The 15,270-nt window shown below is 43.0% G+C and overlaps 1 protein-coding gene across 2 annotated transcripts in view; it reads left to right on the plus strand.

The window, feature by feature from the left end:
• The first annotated feature begins 892 nt into the window (after window positions 1-892).
• RNF182 (ring finger protein 182) overlaps window positions 893-15,270 on the plus strand; it is a 279,878-nt gene continuing 265,500 nt past the window's right edge. Inside the window, exons 1-2 of one of the 2 annotated variants that reach the window (XM_080379790.1) lie at window positions 893-8,210; window positions 13,911-14,047. The gene's annotated coding sequence lies outside the window, so the exon portion shown is untranslated. The remainder of the gene's footprint in view (window positions 8,211-13,910; window positions 14,048-15,270) is intronic. The other variant, XM_080379789.1, reaches the window with a different exon arrangement.

Genomic DNA, 15,270 nt, shown 5'->3' on the forward strand with positions numbered 1-15,270 from the left:
TTTTTTCCACAAGGCAAGCAACATTTAACATAAGAGTTAAATTTATTATATAGAAATCTGGTTTTAGGACAGTAATAATTAATGATGAATCATTGATTCAGATATTGAAATTGCTATTGGGGCTTACAGATCTTAGTGATGCAGGAACATTTATTCAACATTTTTCTGCCTTCGGTGGCCTTCTTACTATATGCACCATTAACTCTTTTATGTGCATTTAACCAAGAAACAAGAAAAAATAAATTCAAAGTAAAGAGGAAGTTGACAGGAAAAGCTACAGTGTCTTTCTTTGGCTTCTCAGGTTTAGTCTTTTAAACCTAAAAGCTGCAGTGTTTAGTTATTTGGTTTCATTTTTTTAAACCTTAAGAAGCAGCAAACTGTGATTAGTCAGGCTGTAAGCATTAGAGCTGCTGATATTCTTTCACAGTGTAATCAACATTACCCTATCAACCCCTTTATATCATGTAGAATATGTATTTCCTCTGGGAACTAGTATACCTCAAAAAAACTAAGACGCAAGCACATAATGTAAATTCTACCGATTTCATGCCACTGATAGACACAGAATCACATCCCAGGGAAAGCTGAGCTCCCATTAGACTGGTATTTTATTCCTTACTGTTGTTTGGTGCAAGGCTGGGAGGTGTAATGGTTCACGAACATTTTAATGGAAATACATCCTTGCTTAAAAAAATCCCAAAACAACAGAACAAGACATCATATAGATGGTGTTGATGGCAAATGACTACTGAAATGCAATTGTTACACTTTTCTGCAGTTGCTTTAGTTGTGGCATCATGTTTCCTAATGTGGATGGAAAATGCAAAGAGAACGGCCATTGCTGGTACCAAATAGCTGCACAGATTCCAGCTGTGAGACAGCTCACAGGCAAGAAAAGAAGGGCACATTTTGAATCTGTTGAAGTGTAGTATAGGTTGGTCAATCTACTTGAACAATCGCAGGCTGGTTTAACGCACAAATAGCATGGAAAAACTGTGATTCCTGTGTACTGGGCATATAGCTTCAGCCTGAGAGCTTGTTTGGGTGATGTAGCTTGTAAGAGAGTAAGAAGGTACTAAGCGTAGTAGTGCTCTATAGTACTGGCATCATAATTCACCATCAAATTTGAGCATAATTCTAGTTTATATATAAGCAATGGCTATGTGAGGTATAAGTAGTTTTCAGCTGGCTGAACATCTTGGGATATGTGTGATCTTGTCACATTATTACCTTTCCCAAGACTTATTAAGTCCCTACTTTTTTGCCAGGTACCTTTAGCATGTAGTTGTACTGAGCTCCCACTATATACAAAGAATGCCTATCTAAAATGGTGAATCTAACTGATTATGGAAAAAAACCCACCTCCTAATGTCTCCAGTACAATCTTGGAGTTTTGGATGACTAATGACTGCAAGGCTTGAGGTGAAAATTTCAAAAGTGACTCACTGACTGGGGGTTGTAACATATTAAAATAATGAAAATGTTCTGTCTGCAAAGTACCAAGCCTCTGTTGTTTTTCACCTAGTAAGTTTGCATCCATTTGAAGAAACACTAACGGTCACGTATTTAATCTACCCTTGAGCTGGTTTAAGTACGAAACACACAGAGGGTTACTAGCTCCAGTAGTTGAGAGGTTTTCAGACTGGAATCGGGTGGTGCTTGGGAGGACTAATTAGAGCACGTCCATACAAATACAGGACACTACCTGTCACATGGGTGTGTTTTCAGATACCTGAGTCCCTAAAGGCCAGATGTGCAAATGAGTTTAAAAAGAAGGGTTTGTAGTTTCCTGGCAATGTAGTCCTCGGTGAGAATGAGGAACACCCAGTGCTGTGCAGCTGGGAAGGATGTTCACTCAGGCACAAATGGGTGACTGGGGGGCGGGGGAGGCTTAGTCCCTCCTGAATAAGAAAGTGAATCTGCATATCAGATGAGAACCAATATCGTCTGTCGCCATACCTTCTCCCCCTAATCACCACCAGCAGAAGCTTCTGAAGACCTTTCAAGAAATTCAGTAATTTGCCCAAAGAGCAGTTTCTGTTAACGCTCCTTTCCCTGTCCCTCCGGCTTAATGACGGGCTTATGCTTTGAAATATGAAGGTTTCTATCCCTCTACAAGTTTTATACAATCTAATCCTTTCTTTAAATTTTATCTCAAGTAACAGTGAATGCTTTCACTTTAATAGCTAATATTTCCTTTCATCACTTTCAAATTTGTATCTTTTTAATTCCACTGGATGAACTCCTTTTCTTAAATTATGAAAAAAGCATGACTAGAAATGCAGGATTTATCTTCTTTGTGCCATTCGTTATTTTTTTATCAAGCCCTATCATGTCCTTTCTTCATGCCATCCCTAAACAGGTCTAATCTTCTCAGTTTCTCCAAATAGAAAATTTTCTCTCTCAGCCTCTAATCACTTGCAATGCCTGCCTACAGTTGCTCCCTGTAGTTGCTGTATCTATTTTGCAGTCGAGTTCCCAGAGCTGACCAAAATATTCAAGATGTAGCAAATAACAGATCTGTGGGAATTACAGTATTTCCAGCCCGACTTTTTCTTTCCCACTAGCATTTTGTTGAACACTGCTGTCCACTGAGCTTTCCACAGTAATGCCAGGATCTTTTTTTCTGAGCAGTTGCACTCAATTAAGATCCCAGTAGGTTATGTGAGTAACACTAAATACGCCATCCAGAGTTATGCTTTCCTAGCATTAATCCCTTTGGCCACTGTGGTGTTTATTCAACTACTTAGGTTAGGCTTCTCTTCACTATCTCTGAGGCTCTTCTACAGTAAGCAAAATCAAATAACGGTATGCGTTCTGTATGTCGTCACATCATTTTACCTCTTTCCAGACCAATAATATTTTTATGTGCCCTTTTTTTACTCATGTGTTTCCTTGAGATGCCATGCTACCACAGCAGGGCTGCAAGTGTGTACACTCGGGATAGATCTACTCTGCCCCGCACGGTGAGCACAGACACAGTCAAGTACGTTTACAATGGTGGAGCAGCGCACTTCAGCTCACGTACCACCTGTTTCTCAGCAGGCTCCTTCGCTGCCTTGTTTTGAGTAGCTGCGGTACCTCAGCATGGCACTTCATGGTGAAGGGCAGGCACCAGCCTGGTCATGTTGAAAGTCAACCAGATAGTAATAATATTTGCTTTCTGACAGTGTTGAATGCTCAACGGTACTTTCTCTCCTACCACAAGTTTGGATAGGAGAGCCTTTATAAACGTCTGATAATTATTTTGTTAAATGATCTGCTGCAAGTCTGAATATATTTATACATAATTGGTTTTCCTTATGCCAGTATCTCCCCAACGTGGTAAATAAAGAAGTATAGAAATAGAAAGACTGGGAATCCAAATGTGTACCCCAGATACCATGGAACTAGGAACTACTGTGCTCCCTCTCAAGCTCTCCTCCCCTCAACAACCTTTTTATGTCCCTTGCCCCTAAAAACTACTTCCAGCCACTGCTGCTGCTGCGGTGGCTCTACCCAGCCAGCGGCACCTGAGAGCAGCCACTGGCTGAGCTGGGCAGCGCCTGTGTCCAGTAGGCACTCCAGTCCCTCCAGTACCGCTCTGGCTTTGTCTCTACAGGACATGCAGAAATCTCAAGCAAAGATTTAAACCACACATTTCTGCCCAAGAGGTGGGGAGCAGGAGAAGTCTGAGGAAACGCAATTGAAAGACAGCCCTGGGGAAAGCATATTTTCTTCTTACAAAGCCAGAACCTAGGAGCTCATCCCCTATCTTAGCATATTCATGTTTTATTGCTTCATTCAATTACCATTTCAACTCATTTTCCAGGTTCCAGGGTCTCTAATTTCCAAAAGGACTGCTAACCTATAGACGCAGAAAAATGGTATTGCACTTTCTCTTGACAGAATTATTATTAAAATTAGTATGTTATTTAAAATTTATATTACAGGTATCTAAAAGGCCGCAATTAAATTAGGCCCCACTGCGCTCGTCACTACCGAGGTGTGTAACTAATGGCATTCCAGGCCCTCAGGAAAAACATTTAAATCTCAGGTAAACTCCTCCGGGCAGAAAATGCCTAAATTTTTGTTCTCTGGGAAAATAGTGCCAGGTGCATTGGATTCCCACAATCCTAATAATAGTAGTAGTCATGATAATTAATACTAGTATTGAATATTCTTACTTCCATTTTACCATAGCTTAACCCTCTCTTTTGTTTTAATATGATGTGCTAAGAATGTGTTTCATTCCTTCCATTGAAGCATTATTTAATGTTTCAGTGCTGTGCTAAGGATACTTTCCTCTGCTTACAGGGAACAAATAGTTCAATAGAGTAAGTGTTTGGTGGGATGAATGACGTTTAGAGCAAGGACAAACAGCAAAAGAGAGGGGACACCATCAAAAGCTGTTCTCCTGCTCTGTGTGAGTGTTAACACTTGTTCAGTGTTCCACAATGAACTCCTTCAGTACACCAAGTTACTGGAAAAAATCATCTACGATAACAAAGATGCACATGTCACTGCTGAGTCAGAAGCTGGCAATGGTCATATCAGTACAAGTTTTTTTAAAATGTTCTTTCTTTTGGTTTTTTTTTTTGGTCACTCTCCCCCAAGGAAGTTTATGTTCCCTAAAAACTGTTGCCAGAAGACATTGCAGTTGCAGATTTTAAAAGCGGTGTCCTTTAACCCAAACTAGGAGAAATAGGGACAAAGTGTCAAAACACAAAGGCAGGATAGCTTAGTGCTAAAATGTCACAAAATTCGATGCTGATTTAATACCAATTTGTTACTGCAATGTAATAGGTTAATATCTTTTTTTGTTTCTGTCCCCTCACTATAACTTATAGAACTGTGACTACAAACAGCTCGAGCATCAACTTTCCAAGTCTGCCCTACTTTGTAAATGCTATTACAAAAGTTAGGATCCAAATGACATTAAGGTAGTTAAATACATCTCAAGCATTTCAAAGTAGAGGTTGTTTTTTAAAAAAAAAAAACAAAACAAAACAGTAAAACACTTTACAAGAACTAGAATGGTGAACCGGCCAAGGCTCTGTCCTAAAGATACAGGTGACATCCATCTACTAAAATGGCTCATCTCTGTCAGTAAAGTATTATCATAACCTTGATTGGAAAAGTAATCTAGAAGGCACAGATATCTGCACAACACTAAGACACAGGATTGTGCCTGCCTGCGACTCTTTGAAGATGTCACCTAATTGTCCCAATTGCACCTTCTGGAAATGCTGTTCTTTACCTTCAGCCTAGAAAGGCACACACATTTAGAAGTCTGTGTGTAAAACTGCGTTGAAAATTAAAAGCCCCAGGAACACACAAAATAATAACAATAGTCAGGTGCTTTGTATCAGTGAAGACCAGCTATTAAGTAAGTCTTTCCTACAATTTTTCTAGCCCTCCCAGGTGCTTCCACCTGGGAGAAAGTGCTATGAAATTCTTTTTCTTGCAAAATGAATAGGCATCATAGCAACAGCATTGTGTTCCTTGCTGTCAGAACAATGACCATTTCTTGTAGCAACATTTGTGTCACTAAACTCTCTCTTTTCTAAACACATCTTCAGTTAAAAAGCATCGTTACTCTTCCAAGGGGTTTTAGAATATGAATTGCTTTCCAGCTTTCAGGTTTTTCAAAGAACTATATTTATTACAAATATGGTTTGATTAATAGGATGAAAACATTCTTTTATATAAAGCAAAAATGAGCAGAATTTCTTCTATGCTATTAAGATCCAGCATGTAGCAGATTTTTCACTTCTCTAACATGACTCTTTTCCACCTCAGAGCAAGCGAATTTACTATAAGGTAAAACAAAAAAATTAATGCAGCTCTGCTATGCTCTGACTGGATTTATCTTAATTTTTAAACTCTAGAATTAGTATTTAGCATGCAAATTAGATAGATAGATACATGGTGACCCCCTACTTTCATACCCAACATTCTGCCTCCCTTGTTTGTGCCATCATTGTCATTTGGCTGTGTTACGGTCTGCCAGCAGCTCTGCTGTGAGCCGCGTTGTTTTGTGAAGAGCTCCTGTGGGGGGTCTTTCTTGTCTTTGGCAAACTCTTCCTGAAGAGCATTTTCTGCAGTGTGCCAGCAGCTCTTGGCATGGGTCCGTCTGCTCAGAGTGACTTGCAGTGCCGATACTTAATAGTCATCCCCTGTAGCTTAGCAGTGGCAGTAGCTGAGATGGATAATGCAGCCTCTGAGTTGCACTTTGGATGCTGGGTTTCCTCTGTTTGGCAAACTCGGAAGGCCCATTTAATCAATATAAACCAGGGAAAGAGAAAAGGAGAGGCCCAGCTTGCACTTTGAAGGATGCTTTGTGAACTTTACTACTATGGCAAGAGAGAATGTTTCAGGGAGAGAAATTAGAAGAGAATAGGTTCAACAAACGAGTACCACTGAGCCTTCGGTGGACACAAAGGAAAAGAAGAAAGGAGGAGCTGCCTCAGCTTTTGTTGGTTGTGCCAAGCAGGGAGGACGTGAAGACGTGACACGCCGTAGGTTCTTGCTGTCGGAAAACACACCATCCCCCAGACTCAGGATAACGCGAAGGAGACCCTGAACCTCACAAGCGTCAGGACACAATGGCATCTCCCACCCAACTGGCCGCTTCACCCTGACGCATTTCCAGCCTTTCCCTCCTCTCCCTTCCCAGCACCCGTGTTTCCCTTCCCGTTTGCTGCTTGCACAGCACCAGGCCCCATCAGCCGAAAGGCACAGCGGTAGGCAAGGCCCTTGGCTTTTGCTTCAGCAACCCCAGGCTGCTGGCCAGCCAGAGGGCTTCCACACAAAAGGAGTTCCTCACCAGAGGGTGTGGAGCAAAATCACTTTTACAAGATGAAGTGCTGTTGCTAAAAAAGTTTGGTTCCGGGCTTGTGGGTTTGGTCCCAGCGCTCCAGGACCAAACAGGCTGCAAAGGCAAGTGAGGGCAGGAGCAAGAGTCCAGGTCAACCCCCGCCATTTCGTGGTGTGGGCACTCGCTGGGTCACACTGTGGGCACACAGGGTCCCCGCTGCCCCGGGGTCGGCTCTCGGAGCGGGCGAGGCAGGGGGCGAGTGTGAGCGTATGTACCCCTGTGTGTGTTTGCGGGGGGAAATCTCTTGAGGAGGCGGCAGCGCGGCGCTGCCCTGAGGGGAAGGGCCCCGTCCGGGCCCGGGGGAGCGGGTTAGGTGAGGGCGGGCAGGCGCCTTCCCACCCGCCAGGCTGGGCGGTGCCGGGGGCTGGCTGCAGGCGGCGGCGGAGGAAGAGGCCGGGACGCTTCTGAATGAACGGCTCCTTGCTCACCCCGCACCTCCTCCCGGCTCCCGGCTCCCGCCTCCCTCCCGCCACTCGCCGGTGTCGCTTCGAGGCGCAGCCAGTTTCTATAGCGACGGCGCTGATCCGCGGCTCTTCCGAGTAGTAACAAAGCCGGCTGCCCGCCGCCGCGCCGGGGCTGAGGGGACGAGGCTCCCTTTCCCGAAGACACGCCGCCCGCCTGCAGCTCCCCAGACAGGTAGGGAGCGAGGGGCTCCCGGCGGCCGCGGCTGGGCGGTCGGCGTGCGGCCACCCTCAGGTGGCAGGCGGTGGGGCTGGGGGACCTGCCGCCGGGTGACGGCTGCGGGATAGGCTCCCGGGCGGCGGCGGCGGGGGCTCGGGGGGCGCTTCCGTCCCTCCGCCCGCCTCTGTGGTAACTGATGGAAAGCGGGGAGCAGGTACGCCCCAGCCGGGCCCTTGCCGACTTCGCCCCGGCAGCGCCGGGGGCACGGGGGTGGCTCCGCCGGCGGAGCCCCGCTGCTGGCCGCGCTGGGCCCGGCCGCTTTGCCCGCTGTCCGGGCGGCGGCGGTGGGGAGCGAGCGGGCGGGCTCCGCGCCTGGGCGGCAACCGGTGGGCTCGGCCTTCCCCCGGCGCTCCCCACCGGCCCCTGTGGTCACCCTCGGTCCTAAGAATTTCATTGTGTTGTTATAAAGATTTCCATGCCCCCCGCCCCGTGGAGATGTTGGGGTTCCAAAGTTTAATTTCTTCAGCTTTATAAAGTAATGTTGAATAGCATGATAGCTTTCAAGCGCGCTTCTTAGTTGAAACAAATAAATAAATAAATGCAAGAGGTCAGGGTTGAAGAGTGATGAAGAAATTACTGCTTGTTTTTAGGAGCAAGTGTACCGAAAGGTTTTACGTGACATGAGCCTGTAGCTGCCAGTCAGCCTGGCCCATGAGAAGCCGGAGCCGAGGTAAGATGGTAGAGATGGTCAACGCCTGCTCACCTCGGGCAACCGGGCTCAGCCAAGAATTAGCCAGCCAAGAATTAGCCACCCTTACTCTTGAGACATGTCGGAGGGTCGATGGGAAGGTCGTTAGCAGGGGAACTACCCGAGAGATGCTTATAGTGGCTGTGTGAATAACATCTGAATTGCAGTGGCTGTGTGAATAACCGTGCGTTTCAGCAGAACTTTAAAATTCAGAGCAACTTCCCCATGATAACAGAACGGCTGACACTGCATGATGAGGTCCTGAGGAGCAGCCATTACGGTTCGTTGCTGAGTGATTTAGGAAATAAACTGGTCGATGGGCCAAGGCAAAATTGTACTGTGACATGTTTGCAGCCAGCAGGATCCTCTAGATGCGAATCTTCTTGGATATGAACAAGAGGGGGGGAAAAAAGGGAGGGGGGAAATAGTATGTGAGATGAGGGGAGTGTGGCTATCATAGTTATTGAGTGGGTGGACAAGAATTGAAATTTTAAGTAATATGTAATATGAGTATCAGATTATTTGAGATTTAAAACACATACAGTATATAGGGTATACAGGACATACAGTACATACAGTAATAGCAGGATATCAGAACCGAAAGGCTAAGTATTGACTGTAAGAAGTCTGAAAGCTATATAAAAATAGTGACTGTTAAATGAAAAGCGGAGCTACCACTATCGTTTAACTAAACAATGTGAAAATGTTTATGGGGTGGAAAGAGAAGATACAGCTCTTTTCAGCAATCATGAATACAAGCAACATATAAAATGGAGACAGGCTTCTCTTGCAAGAGATGTACAACTGAAATTAAGTTTTAGATGAGGGTTAATCGAGGTTAATAATTCCGCAATATAAAATTTCAATGAGTAATATAGCAATAGAGTGGAATTCAGATCTGGTTTGTTAGAAACAAAAAAAATAGTGGAATGTCTTATTTAGGTTGATTTCAGTGGTTTGCATAGTGTTTGTAAATGTTTGTCCTTTGCTTTTTGGAAGTGTCACAATAGTTGTTTCATTGAAAAAGTTAACCTTCTGAATGACCTCTCTTTTTCATGCAACACTGAAAAGCACACTCTTGAGTTTATTAAATGTGAAAAAATGGAGACCTCAGATTAGTTTAGCATGGTGGAAAATATAATTTCAAGACCATATGCTGGGCTATCTGAAATTGAATGCACCTAGCAGGAAATAAAAGGTCAGCTGTGTATAATAAAGACCTGGGGATTTCTATTCCCTTAGAATATATTCCCTCTGCATGGCAGAGAATGAGAAACATCAGAACTCAATACAATCTTGCCCTAAAAGCTAAAGGGATAGGCCAGATATTTATGGTTATGTTGCCATGTGACATTTCAGTCCTGAAATTGTTCCTTGTGGAGCAATTGCAAACTGTACTTGATGAAGTTTATCAGAGGAAGAAACACCACAGTAGTTGAGGCAGTAGCAGGAAAGAACGCAATAGCTCACTGTAGATAATATGTCCCGTAATATAACTTGACATGTATAAGGGCTTCTAATGGTCTAGTCTAAACAGTTCCAGCACATAGATCACAGTCTCTCAGACTGTCATTTCACACTTTTCTGATGCTCCTCAATCCAGACTGGGTTTATGGGAAGCCTGTTCTTAAATTGTCATGAGAGCATCCTTTAAGGCTGTGCACTCTGTACAGCGATACAAGGCCACTGCAGGAGTGTGCCTGCAAGTATTTAACTTGCTTTATCAGTCTGAGTTTAACATGTTTGTCTATATCCTAGGTTTGATGACTCTGTTAAATGTGTGTTTTTTTTTTCTGGAGATGTATGTGTGCTTTCTGTAGCCAGCAGCTATTTCAAGTATACAGGGACACTTAACACCTGCTGTCTAGAGGCTGTGATTTCAGTTCTTCCAGCAAGGTTGCTAAGGAGTTCTAGGGATCCTTGGAGAGCAAAGCTCAGGAAATTCTCTTGTGGCCTTTGCAACGTGCTGTGTGCTGAAGCGCTCCCTATTCAATATAAACTACTGTTCTGACAGTAATATAGTATTGGCAGATGTGTACCTTAGAGTAGTGTAACATAGTGATAATTGTGACTTTCTACTATAAAGAAAGCTTTTGCAAGTGTGAGAGTGCTGTGGTAAACTCCAAAGAACTCAGGCTTCCTGGAAATGTACCTTACGTTTCAAATTCATTTGCAGAGACACATAAAGGAGTACAAGATATGTGGCATTTAACCTACTGTAATGCTGCAATTTTTAAACCCAGTCCTTTGTGGTTTCATTCAGCTTGGTTTTCCTGCAGAGATGATGCAGCATAGCAATTTTAGGCATAATAAATGCCATAGTTAAAGCATACCTTTCCTTTTCCCATTTTGTCTTTTTCATTATCGACAGATGAATGCAGTTTTTTGGATCTGATGGTGGCTTTCAGATAAATTTTTGAAATGAGGGGATGTTCCTGTGAGGGCTTAACTTTAGTAAATTTCCAAATGGATGGAAGTCTTTATTAACTCTCCAGACAGAAGTCTTTTATTAACTCTCCAGGCAAGATCTACACAAATATTCAGTAAAAGTTTAAATTACACAGTGGCAATTTAAGTTTAGTTTAGGTACTGTGAAAACCTAAGATGCTCCAAGTGTTGAACATCTCCAAGGTGTTGAACAGAGATTTGGTAGTCATTAAGGGTTTACCTGATGTCTCTTGTCATTTCCAGGAAATTTAGCCAAAGTGTAACAAAGCTGTGGTTCTCTGAAAGGCTCAGGTTCACAAGTGTTTTATAGAGATGTATTACATTTTGAAAGTAACATCTATAAAGATTACTACTGCCGGTGCCACAGTGTTCAGAAATTGGGGGTGGGGGGAGAGGAGCGGGAGGACTGTCTTATCTCTCAGCTTCCTGCTTCAATTAGGAATTGCCCAAGTTATTAGAAGAAATGGCAGCCTGGTAGGAGGAAAAGGGTGTGACAATCTGGATTTGAGAACAGCTGTAGCAAATCCTGAAAAAACCTGAAGCATATGGGGCTGCAGTAGGGGAACGAGGTGGGGTCTGATGTGCAGCCTGTGATGGAGAAGTAGCCCTGGAATCAAGGGGCATGGTGAGAGAGTTACCTGGGACTGGTATGAGGAGTCAGGTTGAGATGGGACTGGGATTAGGACAGGCTGGTGGAGCCCCAGCCAGGAAAATGTGTAGATACTAGACTGTGTACTCCAGTTCCTCCCAGTGGGTGGCCCAGTTAGAGGCTGAAGGCTTCTTTTAGGCCCCCTTTTGTAAGCCTTCTAGACTTCAGCGGCAATATCTGTGGCAAAAGGTCTTATTCAGGAAACCCAAACCTTTCCATTATAGTTTCAGGGCAGGTGGTGTTCCAGGCAGGGGAGCTCATCTCGGCAGGCAGTTCATGGCAAAGAAAGAAAATTCCTGTTTCAGATGATAGATGGATAGCCAGTCTGTAAATCTCAGGCAGGAGATGTGCTCCTGTGAACAGAAAGGAAATATTCCCCCCTTGGTGACTCACAAGCAGTGACCTGATCAGAGTCTGCCTGAAAAAGCATCTGACCTTGAAGCTTCTACTGTGGAATAGCTTTATGTGAAAGTATGGTTTGACCCCCGAGGAGCTGCCCTGCAGGTGTTTACCAGGAACCTGCAGAAGCCATTTGCCTCCTAATGCACGATGGGGGACCTGGAGTATTTCCACAGCAGTTTTCTGTGGTGGAAACAAACCTACTCAAACCTCAAGCTCATACTGGCCCTTCACTCTTTAAACAATTCCTACAGGTAACTCTCAAAAAAGCTTGAAAAGGCTTACTAGTGCTTCTACCACTATTGAAAATATTTAGTTTATTTAACTAGAATTTTATAAACACCTTAAGCAGAAATTTTGGGTAGTGTTTGAATTGCCCTTTGTCCAGGTGGAGTGTTGTGTAACGTGTGTGTAATGAGGGCTTTTATCTTCTTGCATCTTTTTCAGTTCACTGAATTATACTCGTATGCTGTTAAAGTGACAGCCAAATGAAAATCAAAGAAATGGTGCTGTGTTTGGTGCTGGGTTTAAATGGTACAATGAGTGAGTTGTGGGGCCACAAATTAAAACAATGAGAATAACACACAGCATTCACTAAATAACTGCCGACTATCCTGCACACCCATTGAAGCTTCCTGTGGAAGAAAATGATGTGTGATTGAATGACTAAAACTGTATTGTAATACATATATCCAATGGAAAGCTGATTTTTTGTAATGCCTTAGTACTTGGCTTTGCTTTCGGTATATTACAGACATTTTACTGTGTCCACTAAATCAAAGAGAACTTTCGTACCTGATGCTTTATTCCTGTAATCAAGTTGCCTCTCATTCTCTGGTAAACTAAACAGACTGAGCTCTTTAAAGCCTTCACTTGAAGGAGTTTTACTCAGCTCCTAAATAATTTGTTTATTTGTGACTGATCTCTCTGTTTCTGTGCAAAACTGTCCACTTGTTTATTATCCTTTACAGAATTTATAGAATGTGAACATTAGAACTGTGAAAAATATCTTAGTTTGACTCTCACCAAAGCATAAATGGTAATGGCATTTAAAGGTAAAAGCCAGCTGTGTTTCCTTCCTCACCCATTCCATGTTGCTAAGATCTCATACTCAGTGATTTGTCTTCTGTGACTTCTGTATGTCCTTGCTCATTGCAGGGCAGGTGGACTAGATGACCTTTAAAGGTCCCTTCCAACTCAAACTATTCTATGATTCTATATTCTTTCAGATTTTTTGTTTTCCATTGGATAGTTCCCCATTCTCAAGGACTGGTTTGATAATTCCAGAGTCAGTATCTGGATGTATTCAGGTGCATTTTGTTTGAATGAGCCTGCTTTGCCAAATAATGCTGTCTTCTTAATTATTTACTTTTCTGTCAATTTTTTGTGCAATCCATACAATTTATCGGAAGTTATTTTATATTTCCTTCAAGTCCACTGGTGAAAACACTTATTAGCCTAGTCCTCAGCCCAGCCTTTAAAAGATGCCTATTTGGTGATCCCTTCTGGCAGGCATTAGTGGAGAAATGTCTGTGAATTTTTGATCTACGTGCTTCATTCACAGTGTGAGTTAGCTACCCAGCTTATGTGAATAGCACCTTTCTCTACAGCAATCTCATACAATAACAATGCAACTAGAAGTTACTTCAATGTTAAAGAGAAGTGCTGTTTTCTTTAGTTAATTCCTCATTTTATTCATATCACTTGAGCAAAGTTGTTAGGTGAAAGCGCTGTCTGCATTTTTCAATATTCTAATGTATTTCTCATTTCTTCTATCTCCATGGCAGACCTGAAGTTGTCTTACCCTCCCTATAGGTCTCTGAGATAAGTCCTTGATATTTATGCTATTAAGTTCAAGGCTGGCACCTTGAATAATGGTTAAGTAAATGGAAATGAAATATGATCTTGTGAGATCTATCTAAAAAGACCAAAAGGAAGAGCACCTTATGACTGTATAGCTTATGTTATTCTTCATTGGCCAGTCGGTAGTATTTTATGCTTGAAGACAGGCATGGGTACCTGCTTATTTAAAGATCATCTGACAATGATGAATTTCATTGCTGGCCCTCTCTGTCTTTTTAAAATTGAAAACAAGTATCTATCTAAAAACTGCACTCTTTATACTGTAAGTTTCTCTCAGCCTGAAATGTTAACACCTTAATCGTAAAATACCATGTCTCCCACAGGACAAAGAGAGAACAGAGAACATACCAACAATGAATCATCTGGTTTTGTCATCAGACATTCAGATGCTTTGGTGACGGATGGATGGACAGATGAATAGATCAAGCCCAAAGCTGTAAGCCAGCTTGGCAGCTGGCAGGTAAGTCCCTGGAAGCTCACCAGAATGTTTTCTCAGGCATTATATCTTTATTTTACATGTTGTATTTTGGCAAATCATATCCTAGGATATGAAGTTTCTTCTCAAGACAATAGAGTCACACTTAAGCATGCATCTAATTTCAGTGGAACTTAAGCATGTAGATACTTGTACATGTGTTCAAGTAGGAATGTAAAGAAAGATGCTTTCTTGGATGGGAAAATAGAGAAACAGCTCTTACAAGACTTAGAAGGAGCAAGGCAAAACTGAAATTTAATGGTGTGCAGGTGATGTAAAAACAAAGTAATAATACTACATATCGATGGAACCCGCAAGAATTCCAAACAAACTAAATTTCCAGTAAATCTTGTGTCATCTCTCTTTTAAGAATAAATGAAACTCCCTTTCATGACTGTCCAGTTCTGAGCTCCCCAGTGTGAGACAGGGAACTACTGGGGAGGGTCTAGCAGAGGGCTGTGAAGATGATGAGGGACCTGGAGCATCCTCCTTAGGAGGAAAGGCTGAGCGAGCTGGGCCTTTGTAGCCTGGAGAAGACTGAGAGGGGATCTTGTCAAGGTCTACAAGTATTGTAAGGGTGAGTGCCATGAGCGTGGGGCCGGGCTCTTTTCAGTGGTGCCAGTGACAGGACAAGGGGCAACAGGCACAAACTGAAACAGAAGAAGTTTTATCTGAATGTGAGGAAGAATTACTTTACTTTGAGGGTGCCAGAGCACTGAACAGGCTGCCCAGAGAGGCTGTGGAGTCTCCTGCTCTGGAGACGTTCAAAACCCACCTGGATGCAACTTGGTGCACCTTACTCCAGGTGAACCTGCTTGAGCAGGGGGTTGGACTAGATGATCTCCAGAGGTCCCTTCTAAATTTGATCATTCTGTAATTTACCTGTCTATGCTGTCTGACAGGCAATTTAAAGCATTTTATAACTCTGGAATGGAGAAACCTTGTGTGCAGTGGCATCTCCCTGCCTTTATCTCCCCAGTTAGCTTGTCCCACAGTAATGTGCTATGCTTATGGATCTGGCAACATCTGCATTATGAAGCTTCTTTTCTTGAATTTATTGTAACATGGCCCAAACATTTGCTTCATGCAGAAGTGTGGATTTTAGGGACTGAGGATAATTTTCAGTGTGTTCGTCAGTGTAAATGTAAGGCTTCAGTAACACATGTTGACATACTCTTATTATAAAAGTAAGAAATGTCATTGGCTTT

The sequence above is a fragment of the Falco punctatus genome (genome assembly GCF_963210335.1).
Source record: "Falco punctatus genome assembly, chromosome: 3".
Lineage (NCBI taxonomy): Eukaryota > Metazoa > Chordata > Aves > Falconiformes > Falconidae > Falco > Falco punctatus.